Source organism: Dendronephthya gigantea, unplaced genomic scaffold (genome assembly GCF_004324835.1).
Source record: "Dendronephthya gigantea isolate DGI-Jeju-01 unplaced genomic scaffold, DenGig_1.0 000004F, whole genome shotgun sequence".
In the NCBI taxonomy this organism is placed as follows: Eukaryota; Metazoa; Cnidaria; class Anthozoa; order Malacalcyonacea; family Nephtheidae; genus Dendronephthya; species Dendronephthya gigantea.
In genome coordinates, this window is record NW_021163014.1 from 547,187 (window position 1) to 567,500 (window position 20,314).

The 20,314-nt window shown below is 38.1% G+C and overlaps 1 long non-coding RNA gene across 1 annotated transcript; it reads left to right on the top strand.

The window, feature by feature from the left end:
- The first annotated feature begins 16,318 nt into the window (after window positions 1–16,318).
- On the top strand, window positions 16,319–16,832 carry LOC114544103. Its single transcript, XR_003690293.1, has 3 exons — window positions 16,319–16,391; window positions 16,646–16,736; window positions 16,818–16,832. It is a non-coding gene; the product is annotated as an uncharacterized LOC114544103 (long non-coding RNA).
- The last annotated feature ends 3,482 nt before the right edge of the window (window positions 16,833–20,314 follow it).

Here is a 20,314-nt window from a genome sequence, read left to right on the forward strand (position 1 = left end):
TTTCCCTGAGGTTGATATAGGCACTTTAAGATCTAAGAAATCAGACGAGAAATTAGCATTACTCGAATTTACTGATTCAGACTGGGGAGGAGATACCTGTGATAGAAGAAGTATAACTGGTTATGGATTTGAATTAAATCCTTCTGGTCCATTAGTATCATGGAAGAGCAGGAAACAGCAAACTGTAGATAGTAAAACTATAAATAGTAAAACCGGACACTATAATGTGACCAATCAAGGAGCAGTCACAATTCATGTAAATAGGTAAACACACTGTTGTATTCTTTACTTGCTAACTTGGTATCATGTTGTTGTTGTCTCAACCTCTAAAGTGTTTTACTTCACGTAAATGAAATGGCATCAAGCGCAAACTCAACTAGAAGCAGACCATTCGAGAGCCCACGAAAGCAACGGTCAGGTAATAGGAGAACAGTGTCTGGCATTGACCATGATACAGATTCATCTGGGAATATATTGCTATGCTAACCATCAAGAAGATATAAGTGTAATGTACTTGAAAGAAGATGATCGAAAGCCAAGTGCATCAATGATGATCAAGAATAGACTTGAAACGTTTCGGCTTGACTCAGGGGCTACTGTAAATATGTTGTCACGACGAGCATAGGGTCAGTTGTTCAAAAAATCTGTGGCAAAAAAAATCAAAAAGACAAATACACCACTTGTAATGTACAATGGAACAGAGATCAAACCAGTAGGCCGAGCACGTCTTCAAGTCATCAATCAAAAGAATCTGAAGAAATACTGTGTGGAATTCATGATTGTGGATGAAAATTGTAAGTTCGTACTATGTGCAAAGACAAGTCAACAAATGAGGATATTTCAAGTAAATAAAGAGAACATTTTTGTCTTCAACTCAACACTAAGCACCTCGTCTATCACAGCCATTGAACTGTAAACAAACTGGAATGATAACCCAGGTAGGAAAATTGAAGCCAGTGCTTTTTACTTTTTCTGAGTTTTGAGCCAAAATACTTAACGCCTAATGTTGAGCCGTATGAAATTAAAGCGATTAAAAAGTTATATTTCGTGTAGAAATTTCGAGACTTGAGCTTAAAGGGAAATATCTAAGAAATATTTGAAAATTTTCCGGTTTTTTGCCGATTTGTAATTGTTTTTGTTTTTTCTAAATATTTCCTTTGCAGTTCAAGTCTTGAAATTTCTACACGAAATGTAACTTTTCAATAGCTTTAATTTGACACACAGCCCAACGTCTGGCGTCAAGTATTTCCTCTCAAAACTCAGAAAAACTATTTTGGCTTCAAGCTAAATAGGGATGTTTGTCAGGAATTATCGTTCCAGTTGTATAGAGTTCACTGATCAGCTCAGCCACTAACCAGGTAGTATGCAGAAGTTTTCGACGGTATAGGCTTACTACCAGAAGCTTTGTACTTGCATGGAGATTGACAGTACTATTTCTCCAGTACAGCTTCAAATAAGAAGAATCCCAATAGCAGTAAAGGATAAGTTGAAAGTCGAGCTTGATCGTCCAGTGAAGCTGAAAGTTGTCACTCCGGTTTACAAGTCTACTGAGTGGATTTCTGCCCCGGTGGTGGTTGTCAAGAAGGATGGTAACATCCGACTTTGTCTGGATCCAAAGCCATTAAACAAGACACTTAAACGAAACCATTACCTGATACTCACTATACAGGGTGTATAAAAAAAATGTTCCAAATGTAAAATTTCCGTTTTTCAGGATATTTTGCAGAATTTTGGAAATTTTTGTGTTCCGAGAGATAGTCCTAGGGCAAGTTTGTTTTTTCAGATAACAAAATTAGGTTACCGGGGGGGTTCCTATCCACTGAGAGGGCTTGCACGCAAAAAATTTCTTTCTGCAAATCGCCTAGGCTACCACCGGCAAATCTGGGCGAATGGACAGACGCTTAGTTCGCCGTTCAGTGTTTACCATGCTCAGACGAGCCACAGTTTGCTTAGAATGAAATGGTGGACATGCTGAGGATTAACATCACGAATAAATCGCTTTGCTTTTGTGTTTAGTTTCTCGCTTGAATTATATTCATTTGCCACCCTTGCATGCATGAGATCGGTCACGCTAAAATCAACGATGCATTTAATCAACTGCGCGCATTGAAATATTCGTCACTTTTAGGGGTCGCGCGTTGCTCCTAGTACGCATTACTTTTCCTGAAACTTTGACAGTTTATTAAAAACCTTTCCTACTTTTAGACAGTTAAATAATATCTCAATTTCAGCTACACATTTTTGCGCGCAAGCCCTCTCAATATCAGTGGATAGGAACCCCCCCCCCCCGGTAACCTAATTCTGTTAATGAAAAAAAAAACTTAGGTATAGGCTCCAGGTATACCAAATAAATCTTAACTATCACTCGGAACACAAAAAATTCCAAAATTCTGCAAAATATCCTGAAAAACGGAAATTTTACATTTGGGCCTTTTTTTTATACACCCTGTATATGACATATTTCCAGAGCTAGCTCATGCACGCTATTTCTCTGTGTTGGATGCTAAGAGTGGTTACTGGCATGTTGAGCTGGATGAGCCGAGCTCCTATGTCACCACATTTAGAACGCCTTGAGGGCCTTTTGGCCTATTCCCGGCACCAGAAGAGTTCCAACGCCGAATAAATTCTGGGCTAGATGATCTTCCAGGAGTTAAAGCAATTGATGACGACATTTTGGTTTTTGGAAGTGGCTCCACTTTGGTTTTGGAAGTTGCTCCAGCACTCCAGCACAGATCATGACAAGCATCTCAGGATGTTGATGGAACGTTGCAAGTCTAAAACGATCAAATTAGATGCTCAGAAAATGCAACTAAGGCTGAGGCAAGTAACATACATGGGCCACTAGATAACAGCAGAGGGGTTGAAAGTTGAGCCTGAGAAAACCAAGGCTATTCGGGAGATACCGGTTCCAGACGACAAAGCTGGAGTACAACGGTTGCTTGGCATGGTTAATGATGTTGTTCTGCAAGTTAATTCTGGAAGTTATAAAAGTACGAGAGACAGCGGTCATGACTCATAAGCGTTCCTAGTGTGTTGGTTCTTTTCATCCTTGCTCATTTTTAGTTCTTTTTTCGTTTGTCGTAGATCAATGAATAAATAACTCAGGAAAATAACACAAAACTTCGAGTGTTTGCTATAAACACAACTTAGTGACAACTACACCCTTAAACGTCGTCTTGCGGGACTTGCACTTGATTTTTAATGATCTAAATCATATTTCACTTACAAGACGACGACGTCGACCACGACCGCAAAATCTTCTTCAAAATTACTATCAAATTCCTCTTGAATATTAAAGAACAGAAAGCCTTCGCAAATTGCCAGTCCTTACGCCCGTGCGCGGGTAATTTGCAAAGTTCCGCCATTTAAATGTAAATAATGTAAATACAAAAGCGTGGCCGTCATTTGAAGCAAATTAAATGTTGAAAATGCCATGAGCAGTAACGAAAAGCGGCCAACATTGTGCTATTTTCTTTACTGGACCAAGCGAAGAGCAGAAAAAGGTAATTTTAATAAAATCGTGAGAGAGTTGCGTATAAGGATACAATAGCAAAAGAGCAAATACAAGGTGAGCACAGTGCACTCAAATAAGACTGGAAGCTAGCTCTCACACCTTCCCTCATTAATGAATGAAGCCAAGATGACGGATCATGAAGCCTTTCTTGGAGGTATGATCCGGGCCTCTGGCGCGGAAATTTCAAAGGTAAAATAAAAATTGCCGCCATTTTACCTACGAAATATCCGCGTGGAAGCCTGGATCATACCTACAAGAAAGGCTTCATGATCCGCCATCTTGGCTACAAATTTTTCGCAGAGTTAGCGTTCCAGTCTTATTTGAGTTCATTGGGTGGGCATAAAGTAATTTCCCCGACAGAAAGACTTGTCCTCAGTAGCGTAGCCAGCCTGACGATTTGTCCCGCTATGCTAATATTTTGGTTTTCATTGACTGGGAAAACCATGAATTTACAAAAATTCGAAATTTCCATAGCTGGACGAAATCGTCAGGCTGGCTACGCCACTGCTTGTCCTAACAATACGATTTTACCGAAACGATTTCAAGACGAAGTCAAGGGGAAAGATATTGCTAATGAGTTTGAAAAAAGCTGGCAATTTCCAAATTGCATTAGAACAATTGATGAAAACATTTAGCGATGCAGTTACCAACTGGGTGTGGCTCTCACTATTACAACTAAAAGCACACACACTTTCTGTTGTCCTTATGGCCATTGCAAGACCTGATTATAAATGTCATATGCCGATGTGAGCACAAATGGAAGAATTTCACACGGAGGTGTAGGACAAATGTGCCTTCTTGAAAGGTATGAAAGATGACAATGTGGCGATAGGTAAACCTAACTCCCCAAATCCCCTCAATGTTCCAGCAACTGGTCACAATTAAAGCAAGAATGCTAGAGAATCAGGGAAATGTTTAAGGATTATTTCATTAATGAGGGCTGTGTACCATGGCAATGGGAAACGGGAAAGGGTGTTAAATTTACCAAGAGAAGAATAACGTCATTTGATATTAAAATTTGCATATTTTTTGCACGAATTCCTACTAAACATTCAACATAATGAATGTATGTAAAGCAAAAACTTTTATTATTTATCAAACATTAATAAAGCCATGGATTTGGAAGTTCCGGTGAATGAAATGTCTGTTGGGCATAATTAATAATATTAGTATTAACCCCCGGTCTCACGAGGTCCTTTCATGACTTTTATGCATTCTTTATACAGCTCCTCTTTTGTTTTCTCCATCTGGCATCTGCATTACCACTAGTACAAATTGGTTCTGCAAAGTTGTCTTGATTATCATCTTTATTATATTCATTTTGAAATCAGTGGTGTTTCTTGCAACCTGATTGGTTGAAAATCATGTGATTAATTCTCAAATCGCACTATTTTTGAGCATTAATCACATCATTTACAAGCCAATAGGATTGAAAATCTGCGCCACAATAACCAATCAGATTTAGTATTTCACTGCAACTATCCAATCAAATGACAAGGGAGAATGGCACAAAATCTTATTACTCTGAATTTTTAAATGCCCTGCAAAATTTCTTGACAAAAATAAATTAAAATTACTCGCATTTTACACCGTTTACGGTTCTTTCAGCCAATAAATCGTTTTGAATTTTTTAATTTTTTGTATGATTTTAAAATGAATATAATAAAGTGGAAATTGCACTTCGTGTCGTGCAATTTTGGTGTGAAATCAGACTTGTGATTACAAATCGATTTTGTAATTACGCGTTTGATTTCACGCCAAATTGCACTTCACTCTATGCAATCACCATTACTTATCGACCTTCAAAGTATCCCAACTTTGCCTTGCTTTCACGGTAGGTACTCGTGGAGAAATTGCATCTGCCCCCAAAACATCCATTTCGGTGTAGAGTGTTCATCTTTTCCTTGATTTCCACTGGGTTTTTTCTTCAAGTTTTGACCAAAAAAGGCATAGCACATCAAGAGTTTCCAATGTAAAAAGTGTTGAACAGATATAAAAGAGGATGAATAAATTGGCGTAATAGATACACATGGGCAAAAATGTTTCACATTTTTACGTTCCGACAATTCTTGCTTGGCTTTGCTTTTGAAGTTTTTTCATTGTTTTGATAGTCGTCTGAGAGAACATCCCAAAGACAGGGTTTTTCTTCATACTCCTCAATCCGTTTTTCAATTTCTGAGTTGGACCATTTCCTCTTCTCTTTTCCTTTTACATTTTCAGTTGAAATGGAAACAATTTCACTTTTATTTGGAACAGTGTGGTCGACACATTCAGCGTTTTTGAAGCCATTGTGATAAAACTTTTTCGGTCTTCGAAAGTCGTTGACGTTTCCTACGGTAACCGCGCAGTTCACCTGCACAGCAGAGGTCTGGGGATTACAGTTTCCCGGCGACTGGTCACTTGAGCTTGCATTTTTTTTCTAACCTATCGCAACGTATTGCGACGAAGTTTGAACCAGCTCAAATCGTTCGCAACTCAACGCAAGCCAATGCTATCAAAAAAATAATAAACTTTAGACTCTATCAGTTAAAATGCATAGAGTCACCACATTCTTCAATAGACAGCTTTAGATAACACGACGCGAGCTCTAAGACGACCCGAAGATTGCGTAAGATAGCGTGGACGCGCAAAAATGCTTTTTGGTTTTGTTTGCGACGTCGTCTTGTTTGAGTTTAGGACGGAAAATCAGCATTTTCACGTTGTGAACAGGACGTCACTGTTTTCGTTTGTTTTTTTTGTCACAAAGGTAAGTTTATTGAATTAAATTACTTTTAGGTTTAGACAGGGTTGTTCTATACTCGCTTTAAAAAACTTTGTGATGTTTTCTTTTGATAAATAAGATATTTTTTTGTATTTTTCACGAACTGACTGCAAAATAAATATATGTACATCGTGGGGCGTTGAAAATATATTTATTAATAAACATACAAACGGCAATATATTATTATTAACTATTTATTTTTTGATTATAAATATCAATTTGCTATAATTTGTAAATCAAAAAGCGTTCGTGTTTAATGTGTTTTCTCACTTTATCATTTGAATGATTTGTGCCTTATTTACGCTTTTGAGCATTGAATGAATTCATTGTTATGATTAATGATGTAGGGTTTTCTCGTAGAGTTAAACATTCATTGACATTATCGTACAACATGATTTTTATGATTTTCAAGTTATTTGGGTGTTTCACAGTGTGAACATGCATGCATTTTAAATATTTTTTAAAGTCTTTCGTTATGGCCGAGGACAAGGCAGAAAACGGCACCAAAAAAGTTAGCTACAGTTATCTTTAAATGTTTCTGCCTGAGAATTAATGTAGCTATTCTCATTATTACAAGGCATAAATTCTACATTGATTTTGGTTTCTTGCTTAGACGTGTGCTCGTGTGGAAAAAGATTTGCTTCTTTTAAAAGAAACGGCTGCTGAAGGTGTGCTTCAGCACAAAGCAAAATCAAGGGAGAGGGGCACGTACAAGCTGGCTCAATGTGGCAAACAAAATGGCACCTAGTTTTCCAAATGTTGAAACTACCTCACGGGTAGTAAGAGATAGATTTAAGACATTGGAAAGAAAGCATAATAAAAAAATCCAAGAATGCAGAGGAAGAGAGAGGAAGTGGTCTGGGTGGGGATGAATTGACAGAGGAAGAGGAGTTGTTACAAGAGCTTATTGGAATTGGTGAGGAAACTGAGAAAAGAGTTGAAGAACAGAATGAAGAAAAGAAAGCTTCAGTGGAAAGAGGAAAGTCAGGAGAAACATTTGATTGGTTGAAAGAAAAAGCTGCCATGGATAGAAAGTTGAAAGAGGAAGAACTGAAAGAAAGGGAAGAAAAGGAGAGCCAAGAGGAAGAGAGAGTTATGTTTGTCCAGCAGTTGAAGACAATGCAGGAAAAACATATCTCACAGCTGACACAATTCATGCACCAACAAGATCAAGAGCAACATCAACAACAACAGCAATTCCACATGATGCAACAACAAATATTAGCAATGTTCCAGCATCAGCAACAACAAACACAGCTTTTAATGGATCTTTTAAAAAATGAAAAAAAAGCTTGTACATTGCAGCATGTAATTGGTTATATATTTGTTAAACATGAAACATCATAATCTATTTTTAACTGGATGAGGTTTTTGTGATATGCAAAGTTATCAAGGTCGAGGTAAGCGTTATACATTTGAAGAATAGTAAACATAGTATTAACGAATAAAAAACCTTATTTAATAGCAACATCCAAAAATACATAAATCATTAATACATAAGTACATCCAAATGAATACCGCTTGTTAACCACCGCAGGCTCACTTGCAAATAACTCAGTTATCTGCTAGCAGATAACTGAATTTTGCGTGATTGCGCGATTTATCTGTCAACTATTAGCCAATCAAATTGCTTTTACTACTATAATGTATAATAACATTAATTAATAGTATATTTTTACTGCATATATTTCTTTATTTATTTACAAAATATTAATTGATTAAATTTAAACCAACTCATAATTAACATTTGATATAATTTTATATGACAATGAGTTATAAAATTGAAACAGGAATCTAAAACATTTCAGGTATTTATTTATATTATAACTTTTGCCAAAATTGTAAATGTTGTAAGAAAGTCACCAAAAGTATTCATTCAAAGAAGGTAAAAGTTCAAAACGAGTTGGCAATGTTACCATACAAACAACCACGTGCATTTGCAGGGCACAAACTACAAATGTTTTGCCAATAGCACTCAAATGAATCTTCATTTGACGTTTAAAATACTTAGTGATGTTTCCAAACATCCACTCCACGCTAATTCTCGCCTTACTCATTGCTTTGTTGTAAGCTGCCATATCTGATGTCAGATGTGCTTTCTTGAAGGGTCCTTGTAGGTGCACACCCAATGGATAGGCCGGATCACCATAGATACACAGTGGCTCATCATTGTAGAAAGCGACGCGACGTAAATTGGTCAAGACACCAGACTCATGCAGCATTGTGCTATCGTGACGCCTTCCCTCATATGGACCGGACAGATTACAAATTAAACCATTTAGGAAAACAATACTTTAAAATTTTATGGCATGTGTCTGCTTGTGGCCATTAAAAACATAACGCTGATGGTACTTAGGTCTTGCTATTGGTCTCACAGTGCCATCCACAAATCCAAAGCAGTTCTGCAAAGATGCACCATGCACATGGACTGCCTGGGCATAGTTGTAAAGGTTGTCAGGGGAAAGAAAATGTTGACCCCAACTTTGCAAGCGATGGTGATGAGCTTCATAAACCAAATCCAAAACTTGGTTAAAGATTAAACATAACTCAGGTGGACTGCGGCCAAACCGATATGCCATGTCTGTGAACCGACAGGGATAGGCCAGTCTTTTCAATAGAATGAACAATCCTTCTAAGCCACTACAGACTGTACCTAGGCCTTGTCGGTAATCTCCTCTGGCAAATTTAAACAAGTCATAAGATACTCCACATCATTTTTCTTAAATCGTAGCTCTGTCTCACATTCAACTTCACTCCAGCTATCAAAATTAAAAGCGTCAAATTTCCAATATGGGTAAAGAGGCTTTGATTGATTGTAATCGTATAGCAATGCGAACTCTTCGCCGTCGATCACGTTTTCATCCTAAGCTAAAACTAAAATATCCCGTACAGCTTGAAGTCCAAGCGCCATTGTATAATAACATATATATCTTTATGACTTTTTGTAAACTTTTATATACACGTTAAATCACGACAACATGACGATAGCAAAAATCAATGTATTCATACCCATTTCATCTTCAAATTGAATTGAATTGCGCCCCCTAATCCTTCAAGTTCACATTGATTTCACAGTGAATATTTGAATACAGCCCCCTTCTATGTGCCCCTCCCAATTATCATGCTTCCTACGCAACTATAATCGATACAATCCGCCCCAATCCAGAAAAAACCGGGACTCTAAAACATAAGGGACCGCTGACGATCATTAATAGAGGGGTGCTAATATTCATATATTACATTCTTTCATACGTGACATTGCGGTTCAGTTATGTTAATTAATCTTAAATATAATATTTAGAGCATATCTCAACACCCCCACTTGCTCTTAATGTCCTATGATAAACTATTTATTTGATGGCGTGCAGCAGGGTGGGCCATCGCTTTAAAATTATATGCGCAATTATGAACCTATGTATACTTACCTAATATGGTCTCTTTAAATTTTTCTAATTTTAATTTACTAGCTGGCTTTGTAAATATGTCTGCAATATTTTCCTCTGTGGAAACATACTCTAAACTAACTCGTCCTTCCTTCACTTCTTCCCCAATGAAATAGTACCTGATGTCTATATGTTTTGTTCTCCGATGATGAATAGGATTCTTCGCCAGATTCATCGCTCCCTGGTTATCTATCTTTATGAAAGCCTTACCTTCATGTATACTTACCTTCATGTCGATACAGAGTTGTCTCAGAAATTTTGCTTCTTGCATCGCGTTTGTAATGCAATATATTCCGCTTCACAGATGGATAATGCCACTGTCGGCTGTTTGCGGCTCTTCCATGATATCAACGGTCTCTTTTGCGCTAGTTGATAGTTGTATCATGTTATACTCCGTCTATCTGCGATAGATGCTGCCCAATCTGTATCGGAAAAATCTTGAAGAATGAGGGGGTTAATGGACTTTGTGAACGTTAGACCAAATTTTGAAGTACCTTTTAGATATCTCAAAACGTGCTTTGCCTTAGTTAAATCTGCCAGGGTTGGTTTTGACATTTTCTGTGTCAATTTTGTCACGATGTAACACAGATCTGGCGTAGTGCCAGTCATTACATAAATGAGACTACCTACTATAGCTCTATAAAGCCCAGGGTCCTCCATTTCAGGAGATTCCACTTCCAAAACTTTGTCTACTCCTAACTCACACGGCGTCGGCTTTGGCTTACAGTCGGTCATTTTGAGTTTCTCAAGAATCTTTTCTATGTACCGGGTTTGATTCATTTTAATTGTGTTTTCACTGTATTGAAATTCAGTGCCTAAAAACCATTTTAGGATCCCTAGGTCGGTCATTTTAAACCTTTCTTTACGAGACTTTTTCACGTTCTGTAGTGAATTTGAATCACTCGAGGCGACTATGATATCGTCGACCGAAACGATTACGATCACACATCGTTCATCATCTATTGTACGCACATACACACATGGATCTGCAAGAGATTGAATAAAGTTTTCGTTTATCAAATATTGATGGAGTAGATTATTCCAATTCCTGCCGCTTTGTTTTAGACCATATAGCGACTTTTTCAGCTTACAAACTAACGTTTCACCGCTATCACTTCGCTTTTCAAAACCTTCAGGTTGTTCTATATATATTTTGCAATCAATTGGCGCATTAAGGTATGCTGTTGTCACATCCATTTGGTGAATGATCATGTCGTTTTGCACGGCACGTTGTAATAACATTCGGATCGAACTCATGCGTACAGTTGGTGCAAACATTTCTTGGTAATCTATATCTGAAACTTGTGAATACCCTTTCGCTACAAATCTAGCTTTATATGTTTCCTCTCCCTCTTGATTTGTTTTTATAGTGTAAACCCACTTTGCCCCCACTACCTGTCTATCCTTAGGTCACGGTACTAAATCAAAAGTGTCATTATCTGTCAACGCTTTCATCTCAATTTCCATTGCCTTTTGCCATTTGTTTGCCTCAGGCAACTCAAGTGCTTGTTTATAGCACACTGGAATGTTCGCGACTCTATAGCAATAATCAACAGTGTAATTAACATTCTCACCCAATGTGTCATTTAATTTGCTTTGATCGAAATAATTTGGCTTATTGCGAACCCCTTGTTGGATACCTATCTCCCTCGGTAACCACTTCTCTCTGTTTCTCGCTGTTTGTTTCGAGATTATTCGTACTTCCCTCAACTGTTCTCGACATTTTGGGGTTTTCCTTACTGGTATTCGAAGGTTTTCTGTCGGGTATCAACTCATCAAGATCGTTGAGGTTATTATCATTGCCTTGGAAGTTGTCGATAAATTTCACACAACGTACCTTTTCTATCTTGTCTAATTCTGGATAGTATATCAAGTAAGATGGGCTATCTCTGTCGTACCCTATAAATATACCTTTACGGCTCTTCGCATTTATTTTCTTGGTATTTTGCATAAAAGCATAGCATGTCGTGCCGAATACATGCATATTATTCAAATCTGGTTGCTTACCTGTCAACGCCTCAAATGGTGTCTTCTCTAAGCGTTGGTTAAAACATCTGTTTCTTATGTAGGCTGAAGCCATTACGGCGTACGTCCACAACCTTTTCGGTAGTTGTGCCTCTAACAACAAACACCTAGCCATGCTAAAAAGACTTCGCCACGCCCTTTCAGCAGTTCATTTTGGTGCGGGGAATATGGGGCACTTGTCTCGTGTCTCATTGCCTGCTTCCGTAAGAGAGATTTGAATCCTTGACTCGTAAACTCACCACCGTTATCGCTTCGTATCCTTTTAACTTTGCCATAAGGCGCAACATCAGCCAAAAATTTTTCTGTGCCTTCTAAAGTGTCGCTCTTTCGCTTTAAGAAATAGATCATGTTGATACTTGCATAATCATCTATAAAAGAAAATGCATATTTAAATCCGTCTTTGGCAACGGGCTCAATTAGTCCGGCCAAGTCACTGTGAACGAAATCCAAAGGTCCTTTAGCCCTCTGATCTGGCTCTCGGTTTCTACTCTGACACATCTTGCCTTAAATGCATACTTCACAATCTATCTCTCTGTGGTCTGTGATTTTCATACCTTTGACTACCTGTTCTAACTTCCGTACATCTCCAAAGTTACAATGGCCTAAAATCCTGTGCCACTCATTAATGGAGGTAGCATTGTTACACGAAGAAGAGATACTATTTAAATAGTACAAACGCTCTCTCTCTTCTATCTCAAATACCTGACCTTCAGCTGTAGTGTATTTACTTACCTGTTCTCCTAAAGCAACCGATCCTCCTCTACCTATTTCTGCCGAAACTGAAAAAATATTTTGACTGTTGGACGGTATATAAAGTGTGTCGCTTAGCATTAGATTTTGTACATTACCCCTTACATCAAACAATTTAACCATTGCATTTCCCTTTCCTAAAACTACGTTAGCCTTGCTTCCGTCTGCAAGTTCTATAAAGTGTCTGTTTGGATCAAAGTTTTTTTCAAAGCTTACAAATCTAGACCTATCATTAATTATGTGGCTGTCGCCCCGGTGTCCACGAGAAGCTTCGAATTCTTCGTGCTCCTACCTTTACCATCTTTTAACGTAAATGCGAATGAATGTTCATCCAAATCTTAATTCTTCACTTGTCCGTTGATAAGCTTTGCTGCGTCCTTCTTTGCGGCTCTACAATCTCTTGTATTGTGGGTCTTGGTTCGACATTTGGCACACTATTTTTCGCTCTTTAGCCAACATTCAGAACTCTTATGGCCTTTCTTATCAACATTGGAAGCATTTTCCGTCGAATTTCGTCTTGGCGGCAAAGATCACGTTGTCTTTGCCTTCCGTACTATGGCAACTCTTCTCACTTTCTTCGTAGTTTCGCAGCGCTGTTTTAAATTCGCTGAATGTCATCTGCTTTTCACGTTGAATTATTACCGTAGAGAATGTTTTATAGTTCCTTGGGAGACCTTTTAAAACCATAGCAATTAGTAAACCGTCGCTTATTATTTCCTCCGCTGCTTTGGGTGCTGTCGCCGCGGTCTCCGCGCGTATGATGTAGTCCGTTGTGGACTCGCTTTCTCCTTTCCTCAGTGAAGTCAATTCAGTGTACAGAGCTATAATTCTAGGTTTTTCTTTTCCTTGATAGTGTTCTCTCAGCACGGTTAAAACCTTTCGACCATCATCTTTTGCCTCTCGTATCACTAGGGACAAGCTTCGGTCGTCTAAACACTGTACAAGTTCGGCGAAGGCATCAGCATTCTTCGACTCATCTAGCTCACGCTTATCGCTTCTAGGCACAAATATATTGTAAAGTTTTTCGATCCGCATAAACGATAAAAACTTTACCTCCCATAATTCGTACTTTGGTTCGTTTCCATCGAAGACCAGAGCTCTCCTGGGCCCATAACCTGTTGAGGTTTGTACCGTTGACATCGCTCTTTTGTGAATATACGAAGTACAACATTCAACTTAGGAGTTTTACAAAGGAATATATTTTAATCATTCAAAATCACTCATATATATACAGAATTATATCTATGTTAGCTATTTGACATATTACTATACAATTACTTAATGGTTTCCGTGTTTGGATGGCCTGATCCAAACACGCGGGAATGTTGCGAGAGTTAAGAAAAGCGCGCGAAACACGAGCCGAAGGCGAGTGTTTTGCGAGCTTTTCTTAACTCGAGCAACATTCCCAAGTGTTTGGATCAGTTCATCCAAACACGGAAACCATTAAGTAATTGTTTTATAAAATAACAAACCATAATAAATTTGTTTTTAAATTCCCGCGAAATTTCCGTGTTTGGATGGCCTGATCCAAACACGGGCTTCAACCAATCAGAACACGCGTTATATACATGTTATTTTATAATATACAATTACTTAATGGTTTCCGTGTTTGGATGGCCTGATCCAAACACGCGGGAATGCTGCGAGAGTTAAGAAAAGCGCGCGAAACACGAGCCGAAGGCGAGTGTTTTGCGAGCTTTTCTTAACTCGAGCAACATTCCCAAGTGTTTGGATCAGATCATCCAAACACGGAAACCATTAAGTAATTGTTTTATAAAATAACAAACCATAATAAATTAGTTTTTAAATTCCCGCGAAATTTCCGTGTTTGGATGGCCTGATCCAAACACGGGCTTCAACCGATCAGAACACGCGCTATATACATGTTATTTTATAAATTTCATTACCATGCAAGCTTTACAATTTTGATGCATGCAAAAACTATTTTTATGTTGGTGTTTCTGGTAGTCAGAGATTACATTCTTTCATACATGACATTGCGGTTCAGTTATGTTAATTAATATTATATTGAATATTTAGAGCATATCTCAACAAGAAGCACTATCACATGTGCAAATTGTTCCAAAATTGTCCCTTAGCAAAAGCCCTTGAAGCTCTTGTTTCCTCTTAAAAATTAAATTTTGTTAAGCAAGACAATTTTGAAAACTTAAATTACCAGTATGGAGATTTATAGCATCGCAAAGGTCTTAATAGTTGCATATTGTGAGACATGTCGCAGTGCTCGGAAGCTTTCGTCCAATTGGATGATGCTTTTCTACGCTTTCTAAAGAACGAAGCTATGCTATTGGTTAAAACAGAAATGTATTGTAAAGTTCACCCAATGAAAATCATTCTTGCGAGGAGCTGCGACACTACCCTATAGTGTAACGGAGCCTTCATTACCATTTACATTAATTTTGCAATTTATGCAGCGATTCTCGGTGCAATTTTCTTCTTTATCGAGAGGACTGTTACGAATATCACAGTATAATGAGAGGACTATAGGAGGCGAAATCAGCAATGTAAGAGTACTTGTTACTGTGGAAAATTACGCAATCAACTGGTCAATAGGCGGATAAGCCACCCAGTATAGCGTGTTTATTGGTCAAAAAATGTCATCAACTGCCTTAAAAAGTGAACATGCACAACTGCATTTTTACTAACGATTAAGGTGGTCTTCTGGTCTCTCATCATTCTATTTGCATCTTTCAAAAGATTACTGGTTAACTTAAATTTCCCGCGCTAATGGCACTCTACGATTGAGACATCTAAAGTAGGTAAGGTAGGTAGGTAGGTAAAACGTTACTTAAAACAAAGAAACACGCCAGCCCCATCAACTCTAGGTTGGTTTCCATGAGGGGCGTGTTTAAATATTAAAAGCAGTTAATAAGACTACAAAACTGGTCAGTTAGACACAGACAGTTTCACACATAGATAGATTATATGGATATAAGTAGGAAGCGTTTCAGTGTCAAAAAACAATTGATTTAAACAAACGAAGCGACTCAGCTGATTTTGCTTCGTTTGGGAGCCGATTCCAAAGGCAAATACATCATTTTAATTTTTACTACGCTCTGCTGACTTCTGTTAACATTTTGAGCACTCTTTGTTACTTAACATCTCTCAAAATTACAATTGCATTGGAAATTGCAAGGAAAATTGCGAAGTCTATAACAGTTCCTTGTATTATTAGAAGCTTTGACTTGTTGTAATTTTAATTGGAAATTTCATGACTTTTTTTAAAATAAGTTCTTTCAAAGTTTTTATAGCGGCTGTAATATTAATTTTTGACATTTGGACAGCACGCGAATTTTGTTTTGCTGAGGTTTTGTTCCGTAAAGGCTGCTTTATACGCACGTACACGAAAGTAAAATAGCGTTTGGCGAAAATAAAATTGCGTTTGGCGAAAGTATAGACTAAAGTAGCGTTTAGCGAAAGTAAAACAGCGTTTGGCGAAAGCATATCGAAAAAGCACGTCGGCGAAAGCTAAAATAAAATGGAGTTTGGCGAAATAAAAAGTAAAATGTGATTTGGCGAAAGTAAAAGTGAAATGGAGTTTCACGAAAATAAAAATAATTTTTTCGCCGAACGCACTTAGCCGAGAAGGCTCAAATCCGCCCCAGGCTTCCCGCGTATTTATCAAACATGGCGGACGCAATGGAAGCAGATCAACCAAACAACGAAGATGTTAATAATCATGTTATACTCCCTCGTGATGTCACAAGAGGTAAAGTTGCGTGTTATTTTTATATTGATTAATATACATTTATTAAACACTACATAGATGAGCGTTATTTATATTAACAGAGATGCTTACTATTTTGGACATGGTTAAAAAGATTAAAACAAACGAGACAATTTTACTATATCTGCGCGAGGAATTTGGCTGCGAATGGAGGTTAGTTGGAATGTTTTATAATAGCAGCATGTAATGGAATAAGTTAAATTATTCATGAGAATAATTAATGAACCAAAGAGCAATATGCAAAATGCAGTGTGATACTGTATGAGTGTATGTGAGAATGGACTATTTCAGGATTTCTTTAGGGTAGGCATGTTCATATTAAAATTGAAGACGGTTTTCATAAAAACAGGGGGGCATGTAAATGAAATTGAATAGCCAATTGTTTAGTTATATTTCAAATTGTGTAGTTTATCGACACTGAAGAGACGTTTGAAAGCAATGAATATCAAGAGACATGATCAAACCATATCCCCACAACAAGTGATTAATGCTATTCAGGTGCATTCACTATAATATTACCAGCCAATTTAGTAAACTAAACCAGGAATGAAATGCCACTTCTACATTTTGTTGGTATAGATTGAAAATCAGGGAGTTAGAACAGTGATTGGGTACAGGCATATGCAGCAACGTCTTCGACTTCGACATGATCTATTAGTTAAAAGGTTTGTAACAATTATAATTTTCATGGTCTGTGTAGTTCATTATACTATTTGTGTGTATGCATATACATCATACTGTATATGTGCATATTAAACTTACTCTACTTTTAATAGGGATGATGTTTATCAAGGCATGTTGTATGTCGATCCCGAAGGTGTCAGAAGGAGAAAGGCTAATGTGTTAAAGCGACGGGATTATGTTTCAGTGGTAAGTCAACAACAATATATGTAGGCATTAATTATAACCTTGTTTATTTTTAATAAATCCCAATTAATAATTATTTATTTAATTGTGTTTAAAATGACAAAACTATCAAACATGTGCAGGGAAGTAGCTGGATATGGCATATAGATGGCCATGATAAAATGAAACCTTATGGCTTCACAATCAATTTTTTCCATTCTTGTGCTCTCAAAATGATGAAAAACACGAAAATCTGAGGGTTTCGATAACCGTCACTCCCGGTCAAAAACAATGAGAAATATTTGGCCGCGCGAGTTAGGGGAATGAAACTGACGTACTATAGCGCTTCAATTTCCGCCATCTTTGGCTTCACTTTTTGCACCCAAAGTTCTTACTCCAGATATATGTGGAGCTCACTGATTTGAGCCTTCTCGGCTAAGTGCATTCGGCGAAAAAATTATTTTTATTTTCGTGAAACTCCATTTCACTTTTACTTTCGCCAAATCACATTTTACTTTTTATTTCGCCAAACTCCATTTTATTTTAGCTTTCGCCAACGTGCTTTTTCGATATGCTTTCGCCAAACGCTGTTTTACTTTCGCTAAACGCTACTTTAGTCTATACTTTCGCCAAACGCTATTTTATTTTCGCCAAACGCTATTTTACTTTCGCCAAACGTTATTTTATTTTCGCCAAACGCTATTTTACTTTCGCCAAACGCTATTATACTTTCGTCAAACGCTATTCTATTTTCGCCAAGCGCTGCTTTACTTTCGCCAAACGTTGTTTTATTTTCGCCAAAGGCTATTTTTCTTTCGAGGGGTGACCCTCCTCGGCTTCCATATCAAAGGGGTAACTTTTGCTAAACATCCGTCGAAGCACAGAGTCAAATCTATATGCCTTCCGAAAGACGAAAACGGACCGCGGCACGAAAACGCCAAGATCCTGACAAAGTAACTGAGCCTTCTTTAGAAGATTTGCGGCGCCAATGTCGCGACAAAGGTTTGTCTGATCATGGCCGTTGCAACGCACTGATCGAGAACGACAAAGAGCGAACAACCGCTCTTGACCGACGCGCAGTTGGCGCAAATCGAAAGCTTGATCGCCAATACCGTTCAACAGTCAGTCAACGAAATTGCCACTAACGCGGCCCGAGCAGCTGTCCAAGCGGTCACAAGCACGCTTCGCTGCTTCTAATTTCGCCGGTCACAGCTACCGCATTGGCGCTGCTACAACTGCCGCTTCAGCCGGCTTACCCTCTTGGCTTATAAAAACACTGGGTCGTTGGTCTTCGGATTGTTACGAACGCTATATTCAAACTTCGTCTTCAACATTGTCAAACTTCGTCTTCAACATTCTCAGCCACACTTGCAAAGATTTGAAATAACCAATGTATCGTGTACACAAAATTTTTTTCAGGGGGGGTTCGTCTATGGGGAATACGCATGCTGCGTATTTGTGGGGATAGAGTGCTCCCAAAGGTCACCCTCTACCCCATAGACTCGCATAAATCTACATGCATTTTTGTCTATACCTAAGTAAACAATGACCATCATGGGGATCCACGACCCCTTTGGACATTTAGGATACCTATCTGGGGAGCTATGACCCTTCTTGGGTGAAGTACAATACTGGGGAGCAGCTGCTAAACCCCTGAGGACGTCCAACATGGGGATCCACGACCCCTGAGGACATCAGAGTCCTTGGCCAGGACTACATAATTAATTGTACCATAAACTATATGCATAAAGCTGTAACGAGTATAAGGGGTAACTTCGACCTTATATTATATTACAGCCGGGCTAGCTCGGCAGTGTCAGGATCTCGCGTCGCATATTATTTTAAGATATTTGTAAAATTGCATTCAAATAGAACCCGGCCAGTCCGGCTGTGGCAGGATCCCGCCTGAACGAAGCGAGATCTCGCCTTTAACGGACCCATATGAAAACATCAAGCGGATCAGCCCGGCTGAACCGGGCTACTTACAGCCCGGTAAGCCCGTAAGTGATGAGACTGCGCATGCTCATGTTTCCTGTATTAAATTCAAAATGGGGGCTAAACAACAAGGCAAAAGAAATTAATTACACGATCTCATATGAATGCGAATACAAGTTGGCCCGACAAAAGCGAGCCAGCCCTGCTAGACTGGCCTTCTCATATAAACAGGCCCTAAGTCCCAGGGCGTTAATGTTAACGGAGGCGTAAATGTTCATATTAAGGTGGCTCCATACAGTTTTAAGAATATTGAAAACAAATGATTTATATTGAAATTTTTGGCAGGAAATTTTTTGCTAAACGAAATGAAATTTTCCAGATAAATTAACCAAAATTCTAACAGTCGAAAATTGTCTTTGAATATCACGTCATTACCGTTGTTATGGTAACAATGGCGATTCAATATGGCCGTCATTTTACCTATTTACGCATTTTACTCGAAAACAAGTTCGGTTACCCCAATTTTTTATTTTATAAAACGTTTTCTTACAAAAAAATGGGAAATTTGAGCAAGTTTGAAAAAATTCTATAGAGCCAAAAAATTTCTATAACGAAAAATCACTGGTTCAAATTTTCCATTTTTTTGTAAGAAAACGTTTTATAAAAGAAAAAATTGGGGTAACCGAACTTGTTTTCGAGTAAAATGCGTGAGTAGGTAAAATGTCAGCCATATTGAATCGCCATTGTTACCATAACAACGGTAATGACGTCATGCTTATGGGCAATTTCTGACTGTTAGAATGTTGGTTAATATATCTGGGAAATTTCTTTTCCTTAGCAAGAAATATCGTGCTAAAATTTTAAATCAAAACCACAAGTTTTCAATATTCTAAAAAATAGTAGGGAGCCACCTTAATACACGTTGATAATTTTGTCATTACTGAAGTTGGAATGTTATAAGCTAATGACCGTGAAATTTTGTCTCAGTAAAAATGTTTTGTTGTTGCGTAGAAATTAATTATGTTTGACCATCCATACTACGAGTTCCTTAACTCGAATCGGGTGCTTAACTCGAATGATAAAATCGTGTTTTGAACTTTGAGTTAAGGCCTCTACAAAAAAGCGCGTGTCGTGGGCGTGGTCACGGCTAAACTCATTGTCTGAGGGCTATCTACATGATCCTGCTTAACCCAGATTTAATACAGCGCAAAATGACCTTGAGATATTGAAATGAACAATAGCATCAGCTTGTTTAGTTTCAATAAATACCTATTTCAATAGCTCAAAATCATCTC